Here is a 19,768-nt window from a genome sequence, read left to right on the forward strand (position 1 = left end):
ACTTTTATGAAGAATTCTGCAAATCCGAACTGGATTGTTTCGATTAGTTTCCAGCCAATAGCCTATTTCTGTATTTACCAATCCTATAGTTTGTGTTAAATACAACGGCGCTAACCCAGGTTGCGACGGCTATTCAAACACAGCCTAGCGATATTTTGGTGAGGAATTCTGCAACCCCGAACCTGATTTAGGGGGTGACCGTACATTTGAACCCATGTACATTTGAACCCATGCGTATATCCACGGGTTCATCTATATGCGGGTGCTAAAACCCATGGGTTAGGGTTAGTATGGGTTTAACCATCCGTGAAACGAAAAAAAATTCATAGGTGCAATAGCATACAGGTGCAATTGTCATGGGTTCAAAAGTACGTGGGTTCAAATGTAATGGAACCGATTTAGGGATATGGACATTGCTTAAACTTTAAGGAGTAATTATAAGTAACGAGATACGATCTCGCGGCGTGCATCCTTCGCTCTGACTCAATAGTGTGGAAAATTTCTCGAAGGAAACTTGCGCATCGCGACGACGTCAAAGTTACAAGAGAGATATGGACAAGGCTCAAAGATTAATCACGAGATACGATCTAGCGGTGTGTATCCTTCGCTCTGACTTACTAGCGTGAAAACTTGCGCATCTGATACGCACACACACATTCAGCGCGTCTCGAAAATCTCTCGATTTGTGAAAATCCAGATCTCTTCATCACTAATTAATTGATAACTCGCTAATTATACGACATAATTCATCCAAAATCAATAGGCTTCTGGTCCGAGATATGATGAATGCACATGCAAAATTTGGAGCAGATTCAACCACGCCTTCGTGAGATATCGCGTGCATCTAACAGACAGACATACACACATACATACATACAGACAAATACCTATCAATATACTTACCAATCTTAAGATCGATAAGTAACGATATGTGCAAAAGTCGCAATTTTAATTGATTCGTCTGTGGGTAACGTGGAATACGATTCATTGCGTTCACTCTTTTATGTGATACATCGCGAGTTCTTTGCCATCCGATGGCAGAGTGAAGTTGAACAACTTTACAAAAAATAGCAAGGACCGGGGGTTGAGATATTAAACTATAAACAAAGAGCCGCAGCTACGATACGTACCTTAAGCAGGGAATAATGATATTTCCGAATCTTGGCGCTCATTCTATTGCTCAATCAATGGCAACACAATCTGAATGTGAAACTGCAAACAAGGAATCAATCTAGAGACGGTTGGATAAAGGGATAACTTGGATAATGGCAAGGCATGTCATGGACTAATATCAATAAATGGATTGTAAGATTGGTCATGAAAAAGATAACACACCCAAACGAGGATCTGTACGGCCACAACTAATGAAAGCAACGTGGCCGCTCATTGACCTAACTCGAAAGCCAACGAGATAATGGTAGTGGGCAAATATATAAAAGGGATAGCGCGAACGCAGTATCCACTAGCAGAAATTACACGACCGAGTTATCCACATATGGGATAATCGCTAGGGTCAATTTAGTCTGGGTGCAATGACTAAACCTCGCCTAGGCAGAACCGCCTTTGTGATCGCGGTTGACTGCCTCGTCAGGTAAGTGTGATTTGTGACGATTGGTTACGCATCATGAATGAATGTTCTATGCTAAATGTTGAGAAGAACTTCTCAACATTAAAAACGATATGTGCAAAAGTTGCAATTTTAATTGATTCGTCTGTGGGTAACGTGGAATACGATTCATTGCGTTCACTCTTTTATGTGATACATCGCGAGTTCTTTGCCATCCGATGGCAGAGTGAAGTTGAACAACTTTACAAAAAATAGCAAGGACCAGGGGTTGAGATATTAAACTATAAACCAAGAGCCGCAGCTACGATACGTACCTTAAGCAGGGAATAATGATATTTCCGAATCTTGGCGCTCATTCTATTGCTCAATCAATGGCAACACAATCTGAATGTGAAACTGCAAACAAGGAATCAATCTAGAGACGGTTGGATAAGGGGATAACTTGGATAATGGCAAGGCATGTCATGGACTAATATCAATAAATGGATTGTAAGATTGGTCATGAGAAAGATAACACACCCAAACGAGGATCAATACGGCCACAACTAATGAAAGCAACGTGGCCGCTCATTGACTTACAACAAGATATTGGTAGTGAGCAAATATATAAAAGGGATAGCGCGAACGCAGTCCCCACTAGCAGAAATTACACGACCGAGTTATCCACATTTGGGATAATCGCTAGGGTCAATTTAGTCTGGGTGCAATGACTAAACCTCGCCTAGGCAGAACCGCCTTCGTGATCGCGGTTGACTGCCTCGTCAGGTAAGTATGATTTGTGACGATTGGTTACGCATCATGAATGAATGTTCTCTGCTAAATGTTGAGAAGAACTTCTCAACATTAAAAACGATATGTGCAAAAGTTGCAATTTCAATTGATTTGTCTGTGGGTAACGTGAAATACGATTCATTGCGTTCACTTTTTTATGTGATACATCGCGAGTTCTTTGCCACCCGATGGCAGAGTGAAGTTGAACAACTTTACAAAAAATAGCAAGGACCAGGGGTTGAAATATTAAACTATAAACAAAGAGCCAGCTGCGTACCTTAAACAGGGAATAATGATATTTCCGAATCTTGGCGCTCATTCTATTGCTCAATCAATGACAACACAATCTGAATGTGAAACTGCAAACAAGGAATCAATCTACAAACGGTTGGATAAAGGGATAACTTGGATAATGGCAAGGCATGTCATAGACTAATATCAATAAATGGATTGTAAGATTGGTCATGAGAAAGATAACACACCCAAACGAGGATCAATACGGCCACAACCAATGAAAGCAACGTGGCCGCTCATTGACTTAACTCGTAAGCCAACAGGATATTGGTAGTGAGCAAATATATAAAAGGGATAGCGCGAACGCAGTCCCCACTAGCAGAAATTACACGACCGAGTTATCCACATTTGGGATAATCGCTAGGGTCAATTTAGTCTGGGTGCAATGACTAAACCTCGCCTAGGCAGAACCGCCTTTGTGATCGCGGTTGACTGCCTCGTCAGGTAAGTATGATTTGGGAACGATTGGTTACGCATCATGAATGAGTGTTCTATGCTAAATGTTGAGAAGAACTTCTCAACATTAAAAACGATATGTTCAAAAGTTGCAATTTTAATTGATTCGTCTGTGGGTAACGTGGAATACGATTCAATGCGTTCACTTTTTTATGTGATACATCGCGAGTTCTTTGCCATCCGATGGCAGAGTGAAGTTGAACAACTTTACAAAAAATTGCAAGGACCAGGGGTTGAAATATTAAACTATAAACAAAGAGCCGCAGCTACGATACGTACCTTAAACAGGGAATAATGATATTGCCGAATGTTGGCGCTCATTCTATTGCTCAATCAATGGCAACACAATCTGAATGTGAAACTGCAAACAAGGAATCAATCTAGAGACGGTTGGATAAAGGGATAACTTGGATAATGGCAAGGCATGTCATGGACTAATATCAATAAATGGATTGTAAGATTGGTCATGAGAAAGATAACACACCCAAACGAGGATCAATACGGCCACAGCTAATGAAAGCAACGTGGCCGCTCATTGACTTAACTCGTAAGCCAACAAGATATTGGTAGTGAGCAAATATATAAAAGGGATAGCGCGAACGCAGTCCCCACTAGCAGAAATTACACGACCGAGTTATCCACATTTGGGATAATCGCTAGGGTCAATTTAGTCTGGGTGCAATGACTAAACCTCGGCTAGGCAGAACCGCCTTCGTGATCGCGGTTGACTGCCTCGTCAGGTAAGTATGATTTGTGACGATTGGTTGCGCATCATGAATGAATGTTCTATGCTAAATGTTGAGAAGAAGTTCTCAACAATAAAAACGATATGTGCAAAAGTTGCAATTTTAATTGATTCGTCTGTCAGTAACGTAGAATACGATTCATTGCGTTCATATTTTTATGTGACACATTGCGAGTTCTTTGCCATCCGATGCCGAATGAAGCTGAACAACTTTACAAAAAATAGCAAGGACCAGGGGGTTGAAATATTAAACTATAAACAAAGAGCCAGCTGCGTACCTTAAACAGGGAATAATGATATTTCCGAATCTTGGCGCTCATTCTATTGCTCAATCAATGACAACACAATCTGAATGTGAAACTGCAAACAAGTAATCAATCTAGAGACGGTTGGATAAAGGGATAACTTGGATAATGGCAAGGCATGTCATGGACTAATATCAATAAATGGATTGTAAGATTGGTCATGAGAAAGATAACACACCCAAACGAGGATCAATACGGCCACAACTAATGAAAGCAACGTGGCCGCTCATTGACTTAACTCGTAAGCCAACAAGATATTGGTAGTGAGCAAATATATAAAAGAGATACCGCGAACGCAGTCCCCACTAGCAGAAATTACACGACCGAGTTATCCACATTTGGGATAATCGCTAGGGTCAATTTAGTCTGGGTGCAATGACTAAAGCTCGCCTAGGCAGAACCGCCTTTGTGATCGCGGTTGACTGCCTCGTCAGGTAAGTATGATTTGTGACGATTGGTTGCGCATCATGAATGAGTGTTCTATGCTAAATGTTGAGAAGAACTTCTCAACATTGAAAACGATATGTGCAAAAGTTGCAATTTTAATTGATTCGTCTGTCAGTAACGTAGAATACGATTCATTGCGTTCAAATCTTTTATGTGACACATTGCCAGTTCTTTGCCATCCGATGCAGAATGAAGCTGAACAACTTTACAAGAAATAGCAAAGAGCCAGGGTTTGAAATATTAAACTATGAACAAAGAGCCACAGCCCCAATACGTACCTTGGACAGCAAATAATGATACTTCCAAATTTTGGCGCTCATTCTATTGCACAATCAATGGCAACACAATCTGAATGTGGAACTACAAATATGGAATCAATCTAGATACGGTTGGATAAAGGGACAGCTTGGATAATGGCAAGGCATGAATATAACATACTCTAACAATAATCCCGACGGCCACAACTAATGGAGCCATACGAAAATAGCGTGGGCGCTCATTGACCTAACTCGTATGCCAACAGGATAATAATAAGGAGCAAATACACAAAAGGGAGAGCGCGAACGCAGTCCCACTTAGCAGAAATTACACGACCGAGTTATCCACATTTGGGATAATCGCTAGGGTCAATTTAGTCCGGGTGCAATGACTAAACCTCGCCTAGGCAGAACCGGCTTCGTGATCGCGGTTGACTGCCTCGTCAGGTAAGTATGATTTGTGAAGATTGTTTGCGCATCATGAATGAATGTTCTATGCTAAGGAAGAAGTTCTCAACAATAAAAACGATATGTGCAAAAGTTGCAATTTTAATTGATTCGTCTGTCAGTAACGTAGAATACGATTCATTGCGTTCAAATCTTTTATGTGATACATCGCGATTTCTTTGCCATCCGATGGCAGAATGAAGCTGAACAACTTTACAAGAAATAGCAAGGACCAGGGGTTGAAATATTAAACTATAAACGAAGAGCCGCAGCTCCGATACGTATACGTACCTTAAACAGGGAATAATGATATTTCCGAATCTTGGCGCTCATTCTATTGCTCAATCAATGGCAACACAATCTGAATGTGAAACTGCAAACAAGGAATCAATCTAGAGACGGTTGGATAAAGGGATAACTTGGATAATGGCAAGGCATGTCATGGACTAATATCAATAAATGGATTGTAAGATTCGTCATGAGAAAGATAACACACCCAAACGAGGATCAATACGGCCACAACTAATGAAAGCAACGTGGCCGCTCATTGACTTAACTCGTAAGCCAACAAGATATTGGTAGTGAGCAAATATATAAAAGGGATAGCGCGAACGCAGTCCCCACTAACAGAAATTACACGACCGAGTTATCCACATTTGGGATAATCGCTAGGGTCAATTTAGTCTGGGTGCAATGACTAAACCTCGCCTAGGCAGAACCGCCTTCGTGATCGCGGTTGACTTCCTCGTCAGGTAAGTATGATTTGTGACGATTGTTTGCGCATCATGAATGAATGTTCTATGCTAAGGAAGAAGTTCTCAACAATAAAAACGATATGTGCAAAAGTTGCAATTTTAATTGATTCGTCTGTCAGTAACGTAGAATACGATTCATTGCGTTCGAATCTTTTATGTGATACATCGCGAGTTCTTTGCCATCCGATGGCAGAATGAAGCTGAACAACTTTACAAGAAATAGCAAGGACCAGGGGTTGAAATATTAAACTATAAACGAAGAGCCGCAGCTCCGATACGTATACGTACCTTAAACAGGGAATAATGATATTTCCGAATCTTGGCGCTCATTCTATTGCTCAATCAATGGCAACACAATCTGAATGTGAAACTGCAAACAAGGAATCAATCTAGAGACGGTTGGATAAAGGGATAACTTGGATAATGGCAAGGCATGTCATGGACTAATATCAATAAATGGATTGTAAGATTCGTCATGAGAAAGATAACACACCCAAACGAGGATCAATACGGCCACAACTAATGAAAGCAACGTGGCCGCTCATTGACTTAACTCGTAAGCCAACAAGATATTGGTAGTGAGCAAATATATAAAAGGGATAGCGCGAACGCAGTCCCCACTAGCAGAAATTACACGACCGAGTTATCCACATTTGGGATAATCGCTAGGGTCAATTTAGTCTGGGTGCAATGACTAAACCTCGCCTAGGCAGAACCGCCTTCGTGATCGCGGTTGACTTCCTCGTCAGGTAAGTATGATTTGTGACGATTGTTTGCGCATCATGAATGAATGTTCTATGCTAAGGAAGAAGTTCTCAACAATAAAAACGATATGTGCAAAAGTTGCAATTTTAATTGATTCGTCTGTCAGTAACGTAGAATACGATTCATTGCGTTCGAATCTTTTATGTGATACATCGCGAGTTCTTTGCCATCCGATGGCAGAATGAAGCTGAACAACTTTACAAGAAATAGCAAGGACCAGGGGTTGAAATATTAAACTGTAAACAAAGAGCCGCAGCTCCGATACGTAACTTAAACGGAGAATAATGATATTTCCGAATCTTGGCGCTCATTCTATTGCTCAATCAATGGCAACACAATCTGAATGTGAAACTGCAAATAAGGAATCAATCTAGAGACGGTTGGATAAAGGAATAATTTGGATAATGGCAAGGCATGTCATGGAATAATATCAAAAAATGGATTGTAAGATTGGTCATGAGAAATATAACATACCCAAACGAGGATCAATACGGCCACAACTAATGAAACCAACGTGGCCGCTCATTGACCTAACTCCTAAGCCAACAGAATATTGGTAGAGAGCAAATATACAAAATGGATAGCGCGAACGCAGCCTCCACTAGCAGAAATTACACGACCGAGTTATCCACATTTGGGATAATCGCTAGGGTCAATTTAGACTGGGTGCAATAACCAAACCTCGCCTAGGCAAAACAGTCTAGTCAGTTAATTAAGTCTTGATTTTGACAATTGATTGCGTATCATGAAAGAATGTCATATGCTAAATGTTAGGATTGAAGTTCTCAACAATAAAAATGGTGAGTGCCAAAATTGTAACTTCAATTGATTGATTTATCATTACCTTTAGGTGCGGAATATTCGCGGGGATTCGTTATTTCCAGCGGAAATTTATATTCATAAAAAACTATAGTCGTAATATAGGCAAGCAAAATGATGAAAAACTTCGTTAGCAGCCCGAATCCGGCCTGCGGGTAGTAATTAACCCGCCTCTGGTTTATTCAATACGCCACAAAGAACACTCACGGTTAAAGAATAAATTTTTTGTCTTTTAAGTTTGCAAACGCTATAGCATATGTCGTAAAAGATCTATGATTACAAGTCTCTCAAGCAGGAAAAGAACCATTTCGATTTTTGTATATGTTTAATGCATGCCATTTTATACACAGTATGTATATATAACACAATGTGTTGCTGAACAACAGAACATACTAAACGAGCAAGGTAATCGGGTGCACCAAAAAATTCTTTTCAGTTTGTTCCATATATACCTCAGGAAGTGACGTCGAACAAAACACCACACGCAAATATAATGAGTAAATGAATTTTGGATGCTGCATCATGCTGAATTTTAGTCCCGTTAGTTTGCGAACGCTATAGCATATGTCGTAGAAGATCTATGAGTACGAGTCTCTCAAGCAAAAAAAACAATCTCAATCAATTTTTAAAGATGTTCAATGAATGCCATTTTATATACAATATGTAGATATATACCACAATGTATTGCCGTACAACAGAACATACTAAACGCACAGGGTAATAGGGTGCAACGAAAATATTCTATTAATTAGCTTGTTTTATATTTACCGCAGGAAGTGACGTCAAACAAAACACCACACGCAAATATAAACTGCTTTCAACTGCACAGATCTAATAAGTAAATGAAGTTTGGATGCTGCGGCATGCGGATGTTTTTATTTTTCATTTTTTAGATACAGCACAGATAAAATTGCTGTCTGGTCACTAGCTACGGCCAGTCGCATATAGCGAACTCGTTGATTCTACAAGCGCCTGCCGACCTGTTTTCAGTGAGTGGTTTGAAATCTGAGTGAACTTGATGTCGTACAACAATGGTTGATAGATGTTGCATATCTGCTTTGCGTATGTTTATTAAACTATATTATGTCCATAAAGTCCCTTTACAATTTCAATTTTGTTATGAAGTCAGTTCTTAGTATATCTTAACTATATTTGTTATTTTTAATTCAGTAATTGTGTCTTTTTACTTAATTTAATACATCTATGAGGGCTAAAACAATATATGGAATCGATAAATTATCTTAGCAATTTTAAAAAATTTAAGACTTTATGGACACCGTATATAATTGTTGAAGATTCCTCCATGCTGATGTTGGCATCTAATTAAGCTGCTATCTGTCTGAAAGTGTGTACCCTTGATCGATGTTTTAACTCATAACAACTGGATGGGAACTTTTTATTTATCTGTATTCCATAATGCAGGGGTGTGTAACCTTCAGTACAGGAGGGTCAGATACAAGTAACTGGGTGAAGCCACGGGCTTTCTAGTTATTACAGGCACAAAAGTTTGGTTATTGATTTTATGACATGCGTTGTTCGTTTCGCACAAGCTAGCTATTTGGGCATGCAACAAAATATACTATTTAGTTTGTTTCATATAGACCTCAGGAAGTGACGTCAAACAGGACACCACACGCGAATATAAACTGCTTTCAACTGTACAAATATAAAAAGTGAATGAAGTTTGGATGCTGCGTCACGCGGATGATTTTTTGTTTCATTTTTTTCAATACAGCACAGATAAAATCGCTATCTAATCAATTGCTACGGCTAATCGCATATAGCGGACTCGTTGATTCTACAAGCCCTTGCCGACCTGTTTTCGATGAGTGGTTTAGAATCTGGGTGAACTTGATGTTGTACAACAATGGTTGTTAGATGTTGCATATCTGCTTTGCGTATGTATCGTAAATTATATCATGATTACGACATGTCTGTGTTTACATCCAATTAGGCAGTTATCTGTCTATATGTGTGTACGTAACTGTGTACGACTGCTCTAACTCAGAAGCGAGGTGGGAACTTTTATTTATTACTTATCGATTTTATTGACAAGGTATTATGTTGATAGGGATTTGTCTGTCTGTTAGATGCACGCGATATCTCACGAAAGCAAGATTAGATCTGCTGCAGATTTTGCATGTGCATTTATCATATCTCGTACCATAAGCCTATTGATTTTGGGCAAATTATGTCGTATAATTAGCGAGTTGTCAATTGATTGATGATGGGACACAAAGTGTCACTATGGAGTAAGAGCGCTGTTTTGGGAGATCCCCTAACTTTCGATCGATAAGTCTTCTGTCTCTGAACGATCTTCTAGTTTTTAATATTTGTGCATTTTTTAATATATATCATGGTAATCGTGAATTTTGCCTATCTGTTTGAATTTGCGTCTTAAATAGATCAGGAACGCCGAAAAAAGTCTCAAAAATACATCATCTCGATACCAACCATGAGCTCTGACAAGAGCTTATAATATAAGCAACATAATACTTTCGGATATTTTCAGAGATATTTACTTTATAGCTAAAAATTTAGTTGCGTCATCAAAGCTTCCTGGTAGCAAACATGGACTCCGTCAAAATTATTCTGTTCATTCCTGTTATCTGTGCTTTGCTTGCGGAACTGAAAGTACCGGGTAAGATTTGCCTCGGATACAAATACTTGATTTTAAAATACTGAATTGCAAGTAGTCTTCGGCTCAATCTGGTACCAAGAATTCTAAAATATAAGAGTGTAGAAACGCTCATAATCTTGACACAAGATGTCGTTGAATTGAACCTAAAAATATCACATTTTATTTTGACAGCTGGATCCTGCGTTTCCAAGATCGTGAAGAGGAAACTCGTCCAAATTGGAGATTGCACGGTGAAATCAAGTTACTATTTTTTATCAGATGCTTTACTGCTTGACTCTAAGCTAGGCGTTGGAAAAGTAGCCACTGATACTGTTAGATCTAATATTTTTGGAAGAACTCGAAGCTTTTTTTTAATTTTCAACCCAATTTTCAATCCGACTGTTACATGTGACGTAATTGGGGATGTAAGTTTCGAATATTTTTTTTCGAATCGAATTTCGAATCACAATGTTCCGATTCAGTATATCATCATATTATCGTTAACTTTCTTCAAATTTGATAGAAATATAGTATATTTTTTGATAAAATAACAAAAAATGAGCTTTAAGAATTGAGAAAGTTACTAGAAAAACACACTGCATGGATGTATCAACTACCAAATATATTACGACTGAGATTTATTTTTTGTTGCATAAAGGTATACTTAGTTACATTTACTTACATACAATTATGTTTGCAAATAATACCGGGTGTATAGCGACTATTTCTTTCAAAATTGAGCTTCAAAATTCATCCCAATGATAAACGCTAGTTAGTACCGTATGTGCCCTAATTTTAAAAGAAGCAATGATAACGAGGGAAGCTTATCAGGTATTTTTTTATAAGGTATAAAGCAATGGTGTTTTATTATAAAAAAAATTTATCTAGATAATTTGAAGAAACGTTTAAAATATTTGTAAAACATTGTAACATTTTAAGTAGTCAAACAAAATTGAGCGAAACCATTGTTCCCTCCAAAGCTGCTACCATTATGAAATATAACGACTCTGGGAGTGTCACGGCTTTGGAAAGCTGTAAACGTAAGGACAATAAGGCGGCGCCGCTGTGTCGTTATATCGCCTTGTGTTATCTATTACATTTTTAAATATAATCAAGCCCCCTTTTTTAAATTGTATCAAATCGATTCGAATTCTGAAACTTACATCCCTAGACGTGACTAATATAATCTAATAAACTTACGTGTCATGTTCACTTTACTAATCATTTGTATTATTTATTTATTTTACAGAAAAGCGATGGATCTGGTGAGTTCGTCCCACTTCATGATATTTATTATGTTCAAAAATACGTTGTTGACTTTAAGCGTATGACAGACTTTTGAGTCGTAGTCTATAACGACTATAATATCTATGACAAAAATTGATTAAAAACGCCATACTCTAACCAAAATAAAATAAATCGTTTTTGTTCACAGAAATTGCCAGATTGATCAAGAAGAGTCTCGATGAAAAGAAAAAAGCTGAAAGTAATTTATATTTGTGTTTTCTGATTCATACACTGACTTTAACATAAGCCACACCCGTCAAAGCATCAGTATTTAATTTTATGAAGATTTTAAGTATTGGACCCCGAGTTGTCCCTGAGTGATTAACACAACTCCTATTCTGTTACGACTTCTGTTAAGCCCACCAACCATGTATCTAGAAATTGCCAGATTGATCAAGAAGAGTCTTGATGAAAAGAAAAAAGCTGAAAGTAATTTATATTTGTGTTTTCTGATTCATACACTGACTTTAACATAAGCCACACCCGTCAAAGCATCAGTATTTAATTTTATGAAGATTTTAAGTATTGGACCCCGAGTTGTCCCTGAGTGATTAACACAACTCCTATTCTGTTACGACTTCTGTTAAGCCCACCAACCATGTATCTAAATTTGATAGCAATTATGACATCTGAAATAGATTTTTTCCGTCGTTTTTTTTAATTTTCTTTTTATCGAATTTTCTTTTTCCAAAATTGTTAAATTACAATATTTCCAAATTTCTATTTTGAAAGGAAATCTCACTGAATAAGCAGAGCGACAAAATATTAATCCCAGATTGATAAGGTAATCTGAAATTTTAATAAAAAAGATTCGATGACAACAATATTGTTGTTTTCAGACAAATGTGACGTCACATATAAGACAAAATGCTTCCGAATAGTTGTGTATGGTACACATAACGTCACCTTCAATGATGCCGGACCAATCTGCAAATCAATGAACAACAGAAAACTCGCGAATATCTACGAACTCGCGCATTACCAGTCGCTGCTTCCTTATCTTCGCTCACTGATCCCTGCTGGAATCGAATGGATTGAAATCTGGACTGGGATGGAGTATAAGGTCAGTTAAAAGATCACAATCTCAGCTGAGTTTGACTCATTTTTGTAAACATCAGCGGGTCAAAGGTTGGCCCAAAGCTTGTCTTTAATAAAATTATCAAATAGTGAGCAGGTTAACAATGCCTTACGATTTTTTAATAGATTGGATGATTAGAGAAAACTAATTATAAAATATAATTGTGATTTTAAATGTATTGTGACGTCGTCGACGAACAGTCTGATTGGTATTCTGGTATTTGACGAATATTTTAGAATTTGTGATATTGCCAGTAATTTCTGGTTTTCACTCATTTTGGATGTAATTATTAACACATCATTTGCCATACATACATCGTCTTTGATGACTACATTCACTATAAAGCTCATTACTGAAAGCGAGCAAGTATTTTCATTATTCACCTAATGCAGTGATTCTCAATCTATTTTATTTCGTGGTCCATTTTTGTTGTCCAAAAATACTTTTGGCCCATCAACTATTTATTACAAGGCGAAAACTACAAAAAAATCAGGATCTTTCTACGAAAATGAACACTCAAACGTTTCTCATTAAAATGAGAATTACATCTCAGAGCAGAAAACAGCATCGTCATTGATTGCTGCTACAAGCAAAATTAACAATTGTGACATAAACAGAACTATCAATTTTTATTAGTTCTGTGGCCCACCTCAAAATTATTCTGTGGCCCAGGATTGGGCCATGGCCCACTGGCTGAAAACCGGTGATCTAATACGTCAGTACAAAACAGATTTTGAGAACTTTCATTTCGTTGTCACAGAACAACCAGCTGTTGCTGTTAAGCGGAGAACCAATCACTATAGCAACTGAAGTGTGGTATCCTAGTTACCCGACATCCGATGAATCGCGTACAAATGTTGTTGTTCAGATCCATAAAGATCAAGAGTTTGGACGTCAGGGAATGATTAATGCAAAACCATCATGGTCAAAGTATGGTGTTATCTGTGAAATATAAAACCAGCTTAAAACCTGACAAAACTACGCTGAAAGGCTGAATAATATAAACGGCAAAGAGTTTTCCCTTTTTATTACTTTTATTATTCCTTTACTAATATAAACCGTATAACCCATGCTTTGAATTGGTCGCTTTGTCTATTGGAAATTTTTGCTCAGAAAATAAAATTCATAGCTGTCTCGCTCGATGTGATTTCTGTACATTACCGAAAATATTAATAAATATTGATTCGATCATTTGTGAGTTTGTTATTATTTCATCAATTTATGAGAATCCACTAGAAAAAGAAATAGATTAAAATTATCCTTTATAAAGTTCAAATAAAACGTTATTCAGAAAAATTATGCCAACGTTTTTAAAATGTGACTCAGCATAATTTGCAAAGATAGAAAGCAAAACTCGGGTAGAAGTCTCTAAACAAGTTGTTCCCGAATTTTTATGGCTCGTTCTCTACTTCCGGGGACATTTAGCACTCGTGACCCCTGTTTATTATTCCAGTGGTATTTCGATTAGTAGATTTAAATCCGATGATGTTCAACAAAGTGAAAACATCCTGTGAAACTACGTTATCAAGCAATGGAACTAGGAAAAACAGGAAGTGTTCTTGTCGAGGGAAAAGTAAAATCAGTTTTGCGCCCAGCATTTTGGTCCACTCCACCTGCTCTGTGACACCTTTGGGAGGCCAAGAACCGCCGGTAGGGACTCGCTGATTCAAACCCTGATTGCATGTATAGTCACCGGTCGTCATGGTCAGAGTTCAAGCCAATCATTAGTACTTGTCTTCAAGAGAGATAGTTTAGTATGAGATTGAGTCATTCCATCAAATTGACTCATGTATTACATAAACTCGAATCAAGTCGATAAGCTAAAACCCGGTTTCTGTGCATTATCAAGTCATATTACTTGTTGACATACTTGTATGAAAAGCGGGCTTGTCCTTTTCATTGAAGCGTAGCAGCTGTGCTGGGTCACTGGTTGCGATAATAATAAATAAAACAAAAATAACTCCTGTGCCGTCACAAGCGAAAGACAAAATCAGTGTTACACGATAAACGACATCAGCGAATTTGAAAATGTAAGCGATCTACGCAAGACCAATGTAGGTTACTTGAGCCATCGTATAAAAGACAAAAGATCGATTCTTTTAATAATGAGCCTTCGGAAGAAATTGTTGCAAGGCTTGTAGATGTTGACGACCTATCGTTTAAAGGAGTGTTATTTAAAAAAAAATTGATGAATTTGATTCTGCACTTTACGGCGATTTCACTGTGTACATAAAATCAACTTAGTTTTCTACTCTCCTTGAAAAACGCTTCAACCACAATCGACCGCAGTTCGATCACGGCCTTTGATGAGTAGCGAGAACTCAATCCAGAACTTGTAAGCATATTCACAAGTAAAGTGTTCAACCTCTATTCCTGTATTTGATTCTAGTATTTGTGGCGTCGTTTAATAAAGATTGAAACAATAATAAGTGGAACAGAAATGCAAGATGTACAATATTATGGAATGGAAGATGATGATTGAACCTAAAAACAAGACAGCAATGCTCGAATATATGGACACGAAGACCAAAACAAAGTAGTACGGGTATGTAATCTGTCTCAGTAGATTACAGGTAACGCAGTTTTGATGACTTCCCATGATTACCAGAACTAACGCATACGTGGAACCGCCATAGATGCACAATTTTGAATTACGTGGATACGAAAGCCAATCACCTAAGTGAAATGGGTAGTATGTTGAATTTATTTGAAAATATAACATGGGCTTCAGCCTACCTTGCCTAATAGTAAATTGGGAACTGCCATGGCCAGATTTAGACAATGTGAGGCTCATAGGGCCTAGACGTAGGTTCTCAAAGGGCTCCATACGGAGCACATGGGCACCGTTAAATGACCCTAAAAGTTCGGCGAGATATCCGTTTACTTATTAAGATACTGACTTGGCTAATTTTGTAACTCTCCAGAGGAGCAATAATGGAAAGAATTGATAAAATATGATATTATTTTTATAAATACATTGCGGCACTCCGTGAATAATGGTCAATATCTCCAGATAATATACTTGGTTACTGGGCCGGTGTTCAAAACTCAGTATGAAACTATGAATGAGAAACAGTCAGTCTATCTAAAAATAATTAGCGACGCTAACAATCGCCCGCCTGCTCGTATATGTTTCAGAAGATGTATTAAATAGCATTGGAAGACTAGCAAGTGGCGTGAGTATAGACAAATATTTGGATGGATGTACCGAACAGAAGGATAAAATGTATTTCAGCTATCACTGCCGCACGAAAAACGTTCATGGAGGAAGTACTCTGAAAAACGTAATTTACAGGCCTGAACTTTAGTCTTGTGCGCTATTCTTGTTCAGTTTTACAACTGCATAAATGATGCGAATGAAACACTTCGTTAAGTCGGATCCGGCCTGTGGGTCGTAATTTACCCGCCCATGTTCTGTACAATATGCCCGACCTACAACTAAGAACACGCACAGTAAACGAATAAATTTTTGTCACGTTAGTTTGTCGTAAAAAATTTTCGAGTCTTTCAATCAAAAAAAAAAAATCTCGTTTTTTAACTATTTTTGAAGATGTTCAATGAATGCTATTTTATATACAGTGTGTAGATAGACCACAACGTATTGCCGTACGACAGAGCATACTAAACGCACAGGGTAATGGGGTGCAACAAAATACTCTGTTCTTTAGTTTGTTTTATGTATATATCACAGGAAATCAAACAAAACACCACACGCGAATATAAACTGCTTTCAACTGCACAAATATAATAAATAAAATGAAGTTTGGTTGCTGCGTCATGCGGATGTTTTATGTTTCATTTTTTAGATACAGCACAGATAAAATTGCTGTCTGATCACTTGCTACGGCCAATCGCATATTACTGAGTGGTTTTAAATCTGGGTGAACTTGATGTCGTAGAACAATGGTTGATAGATGTTGCATATCTGTTTTGCGTATGTATTGTAGACTATATCGTGTCCATAAATTAATCAGTAATTGTTCAAGTATTTTTACTTCATTTAATACATATACGAAGGCCGAAACATTGTTTTTAGGTTGAGAAAAACTGCCAAATGTTTCATTTTGTCGCACCAAGGTCGGTAAACTTTGTTTGAAATATTGTTTTAAGACTGCACAAATATAAAGCGTATTGAGTTTTATTGGTTTTGTTAATGGTCAGTGTCATCTATTTTGTTTTCACGTGCAACGTCGGGCGAACTTTTGAAAGTTTTCAAATGTTGTTTTGGGACTGCACAATTGTAAATGGCAAATCAATTAAATATTTAATTAAAAGGAATGGTGTTTTTAGGCTGCAGAATTATTAGCCGAAAATTGAGTTTTATTGTTTATGTCATCTGTTATGATTTCGCGTGTAACGTCGGGCGATCTTTTAAAAAAAAATTTAAATGTCCAAAATGCTGTTTTGAGACTGAACAATTGTAAAAAAAAATTACCTTGGTTTTTGAGTAAAATGGACAATTTATATAATTTTTTGTGTTAGATATAACAAAGGACGAGACTTGAGGTTGATCAGAAATTTATGAACTATTAAAAATAGATGAATCAAATTATTTTGTCGAGTAGAACGTTTGATGTTTGTATATTAGAAATTAGCTTATGGCTAAGGGAAGTTATGTTATACGCGTTCGTTAGACATGCTGCATAATCACAACCTATGAGTCAAGATGGCTGCCGCATTGATACTGAGTATTTGCTAGTAGAAAAAAATGGTGGTTTGTGACGCGTGGAAAAATACCAAAGGATTTTACGTTTTATGAGTCAAGATTCGCTGCGCTAAAGGCGTTTTTACTAATTAACTGCAAAATTTAGCAGAGAGGAGCGAGCATAAAAAAAAAGATTGTGGCCCCACGTGTCATGGAAAATTTCCAAAACGTATTATTGCGTAATATGTAATTTTAAATGTTGTCAGGACAGGGGCGCGCCAAGGTGGCAAACTTTGTTTGAAATACTGTTTTGAGGCGGCACAATTATACCGCCTAAATTGAGTGTTATTGCTTATGTTATTATTCAGTGCCACATATTTTGTTTTTGTGCGCCAACGTCGGGCGATATTTTGAACTTTTTTAAAATGTAGGAGAGAGAGATCTGTTTTAATTGATGAAAATTCAAAATAATTGCTTTCGGGTTTGCAGTGAGTTCGTCTTCATTACTATTCATAACATTAGAATGTCGCTATTTCGGTGCAAATAGCAATAGAACCTCTTTTACTTCAAAGACTTGTATCTTGTATCCATGCGTGTAAATCTTTACGTGCGCCAAATTTAATGGGTGCAAATGTCTATAGATGCAAATATTCGTGGGTGCAAATGTCCGCTGGTGCAATTATCCCTGGTGCTAATATACGTGTGTGCAAAAATAGTGAAACCAGAGCATAGAAATATTGGAGGTAAGTGGGGGCATTTCGCAATAGCATTTCTTTAATCTTTACCACCAGCGACAAATGAATTTGGTTTTTAAGTAACATGGACAATTTGTATCATTTTATGTATTAGATATAACAACGGACGAAAATTGATGTCAATCAGAAAGTTTTGCTCGCAAAAAGGGCATCAAACTGAACTATTAAAAATGGTTGAATTAGGTTTTTTTGTCGAGTAAGGTGTTTGATTTATGTATACCAGGATTTGTTTAATGGTAAAGGGAATAGACGTAAAATAGACGCGTTTGTTGGAACACCATAGGCTGTATAATAATATAATTGGTCGGTGTTGCATGGAAAAATACCGAAACATTTTTCACATTTTATAAGTCCAGATTTGCTTCGCTAGAGGGCGTTTTACTGATTTACTGCTAAATTTAGCGGAGAGGAGCCAGCATAAAAAAGTGATTGTGACCCGCGAGTCATAAAAAATTTCCCAAACGTATTATTGCGTAAAAGCCGTTAATTTTAGTTTTAAATGTTCTCAGGTAAGGGGTGGGTATAAACTTTTATGATCAGCAACACTGCCAACTGTTACATTTTGGCGCGCTACGGTCGGCAAACTTTGTTTGAAATAGTGTTTTTAAGGCTGCACAATTAAAAACGTAACTTGAGTTTTACTGCTTATGTTAATAATCAGTGTCATCTGTTCTGTTTTCGCGCGCCAACGTGGGGAATATTTTGAAATCTTTAAAATGTAGGAGAAAGCGATCTGTGTTACTGGATGGAAACCTAAATTAATCGCTTTCGGGTTTCATCGAGTTCGACTATTAAAAACATTATAATGTCGCTATATTGGCGCAAATGGCAATAGAACTTCTTGTATTTTATTTTTACAAAGACAGGTATGCATGAGTGTAAATGTTCATTGGCGCAAAATTCCATGGGTTCAAGTGTTCATAGATGCGAATATTCGTGGGTGCAAATGTCATGAGTGCGATTGCACGCGCAGGGTACGTAGGTGCAAATGTCCGCGGGTGCAAATTTCCGCGGCTGCAAATGATCATGGGCACAAATGTCTGTGGGTGCAAGTGTTTATGGGTGCAGATGTCCATGGGTGCAAGTGTTTATGGGTGCAGATGTCTAAGGGTGCAAATGATGGATGTCTGCAAGTGTAAATGTCCATGGGTGCAAATGTCTATGAGTGCAAATGCCTGCGGGTGCAAATGTACTTGTGTTCAAATGTCCGTGGGTGCAAATATAAGCAGGTGCAATTATACACGTATGCAAATATACGTGGATGCAAATGTCCGAGGATGCAAATGTCCGAGGATGCAAATGTCCTCGGGTGCAAATGTCTGTGAGTGCAAGTGCCCATGGGTGCAAATGTCCATGGTTGCGAATGTCCGTATATGCAAATGTCCGTGGGTGCAAATGTCCGTGGGTGCAAATGTCCATGTTTGCAAATGTCCGTGAATGCATATGTCCGTGGGTGCAAATGTCCGTGGATGAAAATGTCCATGGTTGCAAATGTTCATGGGTGCAATCTGTATGTAGGCGCAAAAATCTGCGGGTGCAAATGTATGGGTGCAAAGATAATGGAGCCAGAAAACAGGAATATTTGAAACAAAAAGATGTGTCGCTTTGGGTAAGTCGGGTTATGCTCGTAACAGCATTTTTTTGTCTATACATTAGCGACAAATTAATTTGGTTTTTGAGTAAAATGAACAATTTTTATCATTTTATGTGTTAGATATAACAACGGACAAGAGTTGAAATCGATCGGAAAGGTAT

The 19,768-nt window shown here is 37.7% G+C and overlaps 2 protein-coding genes, 1 long non-coding RNA gene, 8 other non-coding genes and 1 pseudogene across 10 annotated transcripts in view; 1 reads left to right on the top strand and 11 right to left on the bottom strand.

The window, feature by feature from the left end:
* The window catches only part of LOC120332866 (FGFR1 oncogene partner 2 homolog), a 424,145-nt gene that overhangs the window by 343,954 nt on the left and 60,423 nt on the right, over positions 1-19,768 (bottom strand).
* Positions 1-19,768, bottom strand: part of LOC120329781 (FGFR1 oncogene partner 2 homolog) — a 443,159-nt gene that overhangs the window by 280,507 nt on the left and 142,884 nt on the right. The gene's annotated exons all lie outside the window — the stretch shown is intronic.
* On the bottom strand, positions 1,436-1,599 carry LOC144423445 (U1 spliceosomal RNA). The gene has a single exon (XR_013475939.1). It is a non-coding gene; the product is annotated as a U1 spliceosomal RNA (small nuclear RNA).
* Positions 2,178-2,340, bottom strand: LOC144423730 (U1 spliceosomal RNA). The gene has a single exon (XR_013476166.1). It is a non-coding gene; the product is annotated as a U1 spliceosomal RNA (small nuclear RNA).
* On the bottom strand, positions 2,922-3,084 carry LOC144424002 (U1 spliceosomal RNA). The gene has a single exon (XR_013476366.1). It is a non-coding gene; the product is annotated as a U1 spliceosomal RNA (small nuclear RNA).
* On the bottom strand, positions 3,674-3,836 carry LOC144423156 (U1 spliceosomal RNA). Its single transcript, XR_013475650.1, has one exon. It is a non-coding gene; the product is annotated as a U1 spliceosomal RNA (small nuclear RNA).
* LOC144423424 (U1 spliceosomal RNA) lies at positions 4,418-4,580 on the bottom strand. The gene has a single exon (XR_013475918.1). It is a non-coding gene; the product is annotated as a U1 spliceosomal RNA (small nuclear RNA).
* Positions 5,134-5,297, bottom strand: LOC144423324 (U1 spliceosomal RNA). The gene has a single exon (XR_013475818.1). It is a non-coding gene; the product is annotated as a U1 spliceosomal RNA (small nuclear RNA).
* LOC144424098 (U1 spliceosomal RNA) lies at positions 5,887-6,049 on the bottom strand. Its single transcript, XR_013476462.1, has one exon. It is a non-coding gene; the product is annotated as a U1 spliceosomal RNA (small nuclear RNA).
* Positions 6,639-6,801, bottom strand: LOC144424127 (U1 spliceosomal RNA). Its single transcript, XR_013476491.1, has one exon. It is a non-coding gene; the product is annotated as a U1 spliceosomal RNA (small nuclear RNA).
* LOC144423572 (U1 spliceosomal RNA) lies at positions 7,384-7,525 on the bottom strand (annotated as a pseudogene).
* LOC144422766 (uncharacterized) lies at positions 12,496-13,739 on the top strand. Its single transcript, XR_013475372.1, has 2 exons — positions 12,496-12,598; positions 13,374-13,739. It is a non-coding gene; the product is annotated as an uncharacterized LOC144422766 (long non-coding RNA).

The sequence above is a fragment of the Styela clava genome, chromosome 5 (genome assembly GCF_964204865.1).
Source record: "Styela clava chromosome 5, kaStyClav1.hap1.2, whole genome shotgun sequence".
NCBI classification, from domain to species: Eukaryota; Metazoa; Chordata; class Ascidiacea; order Stolidobranchia; family Styelidae; genus Styela; species Styela clava.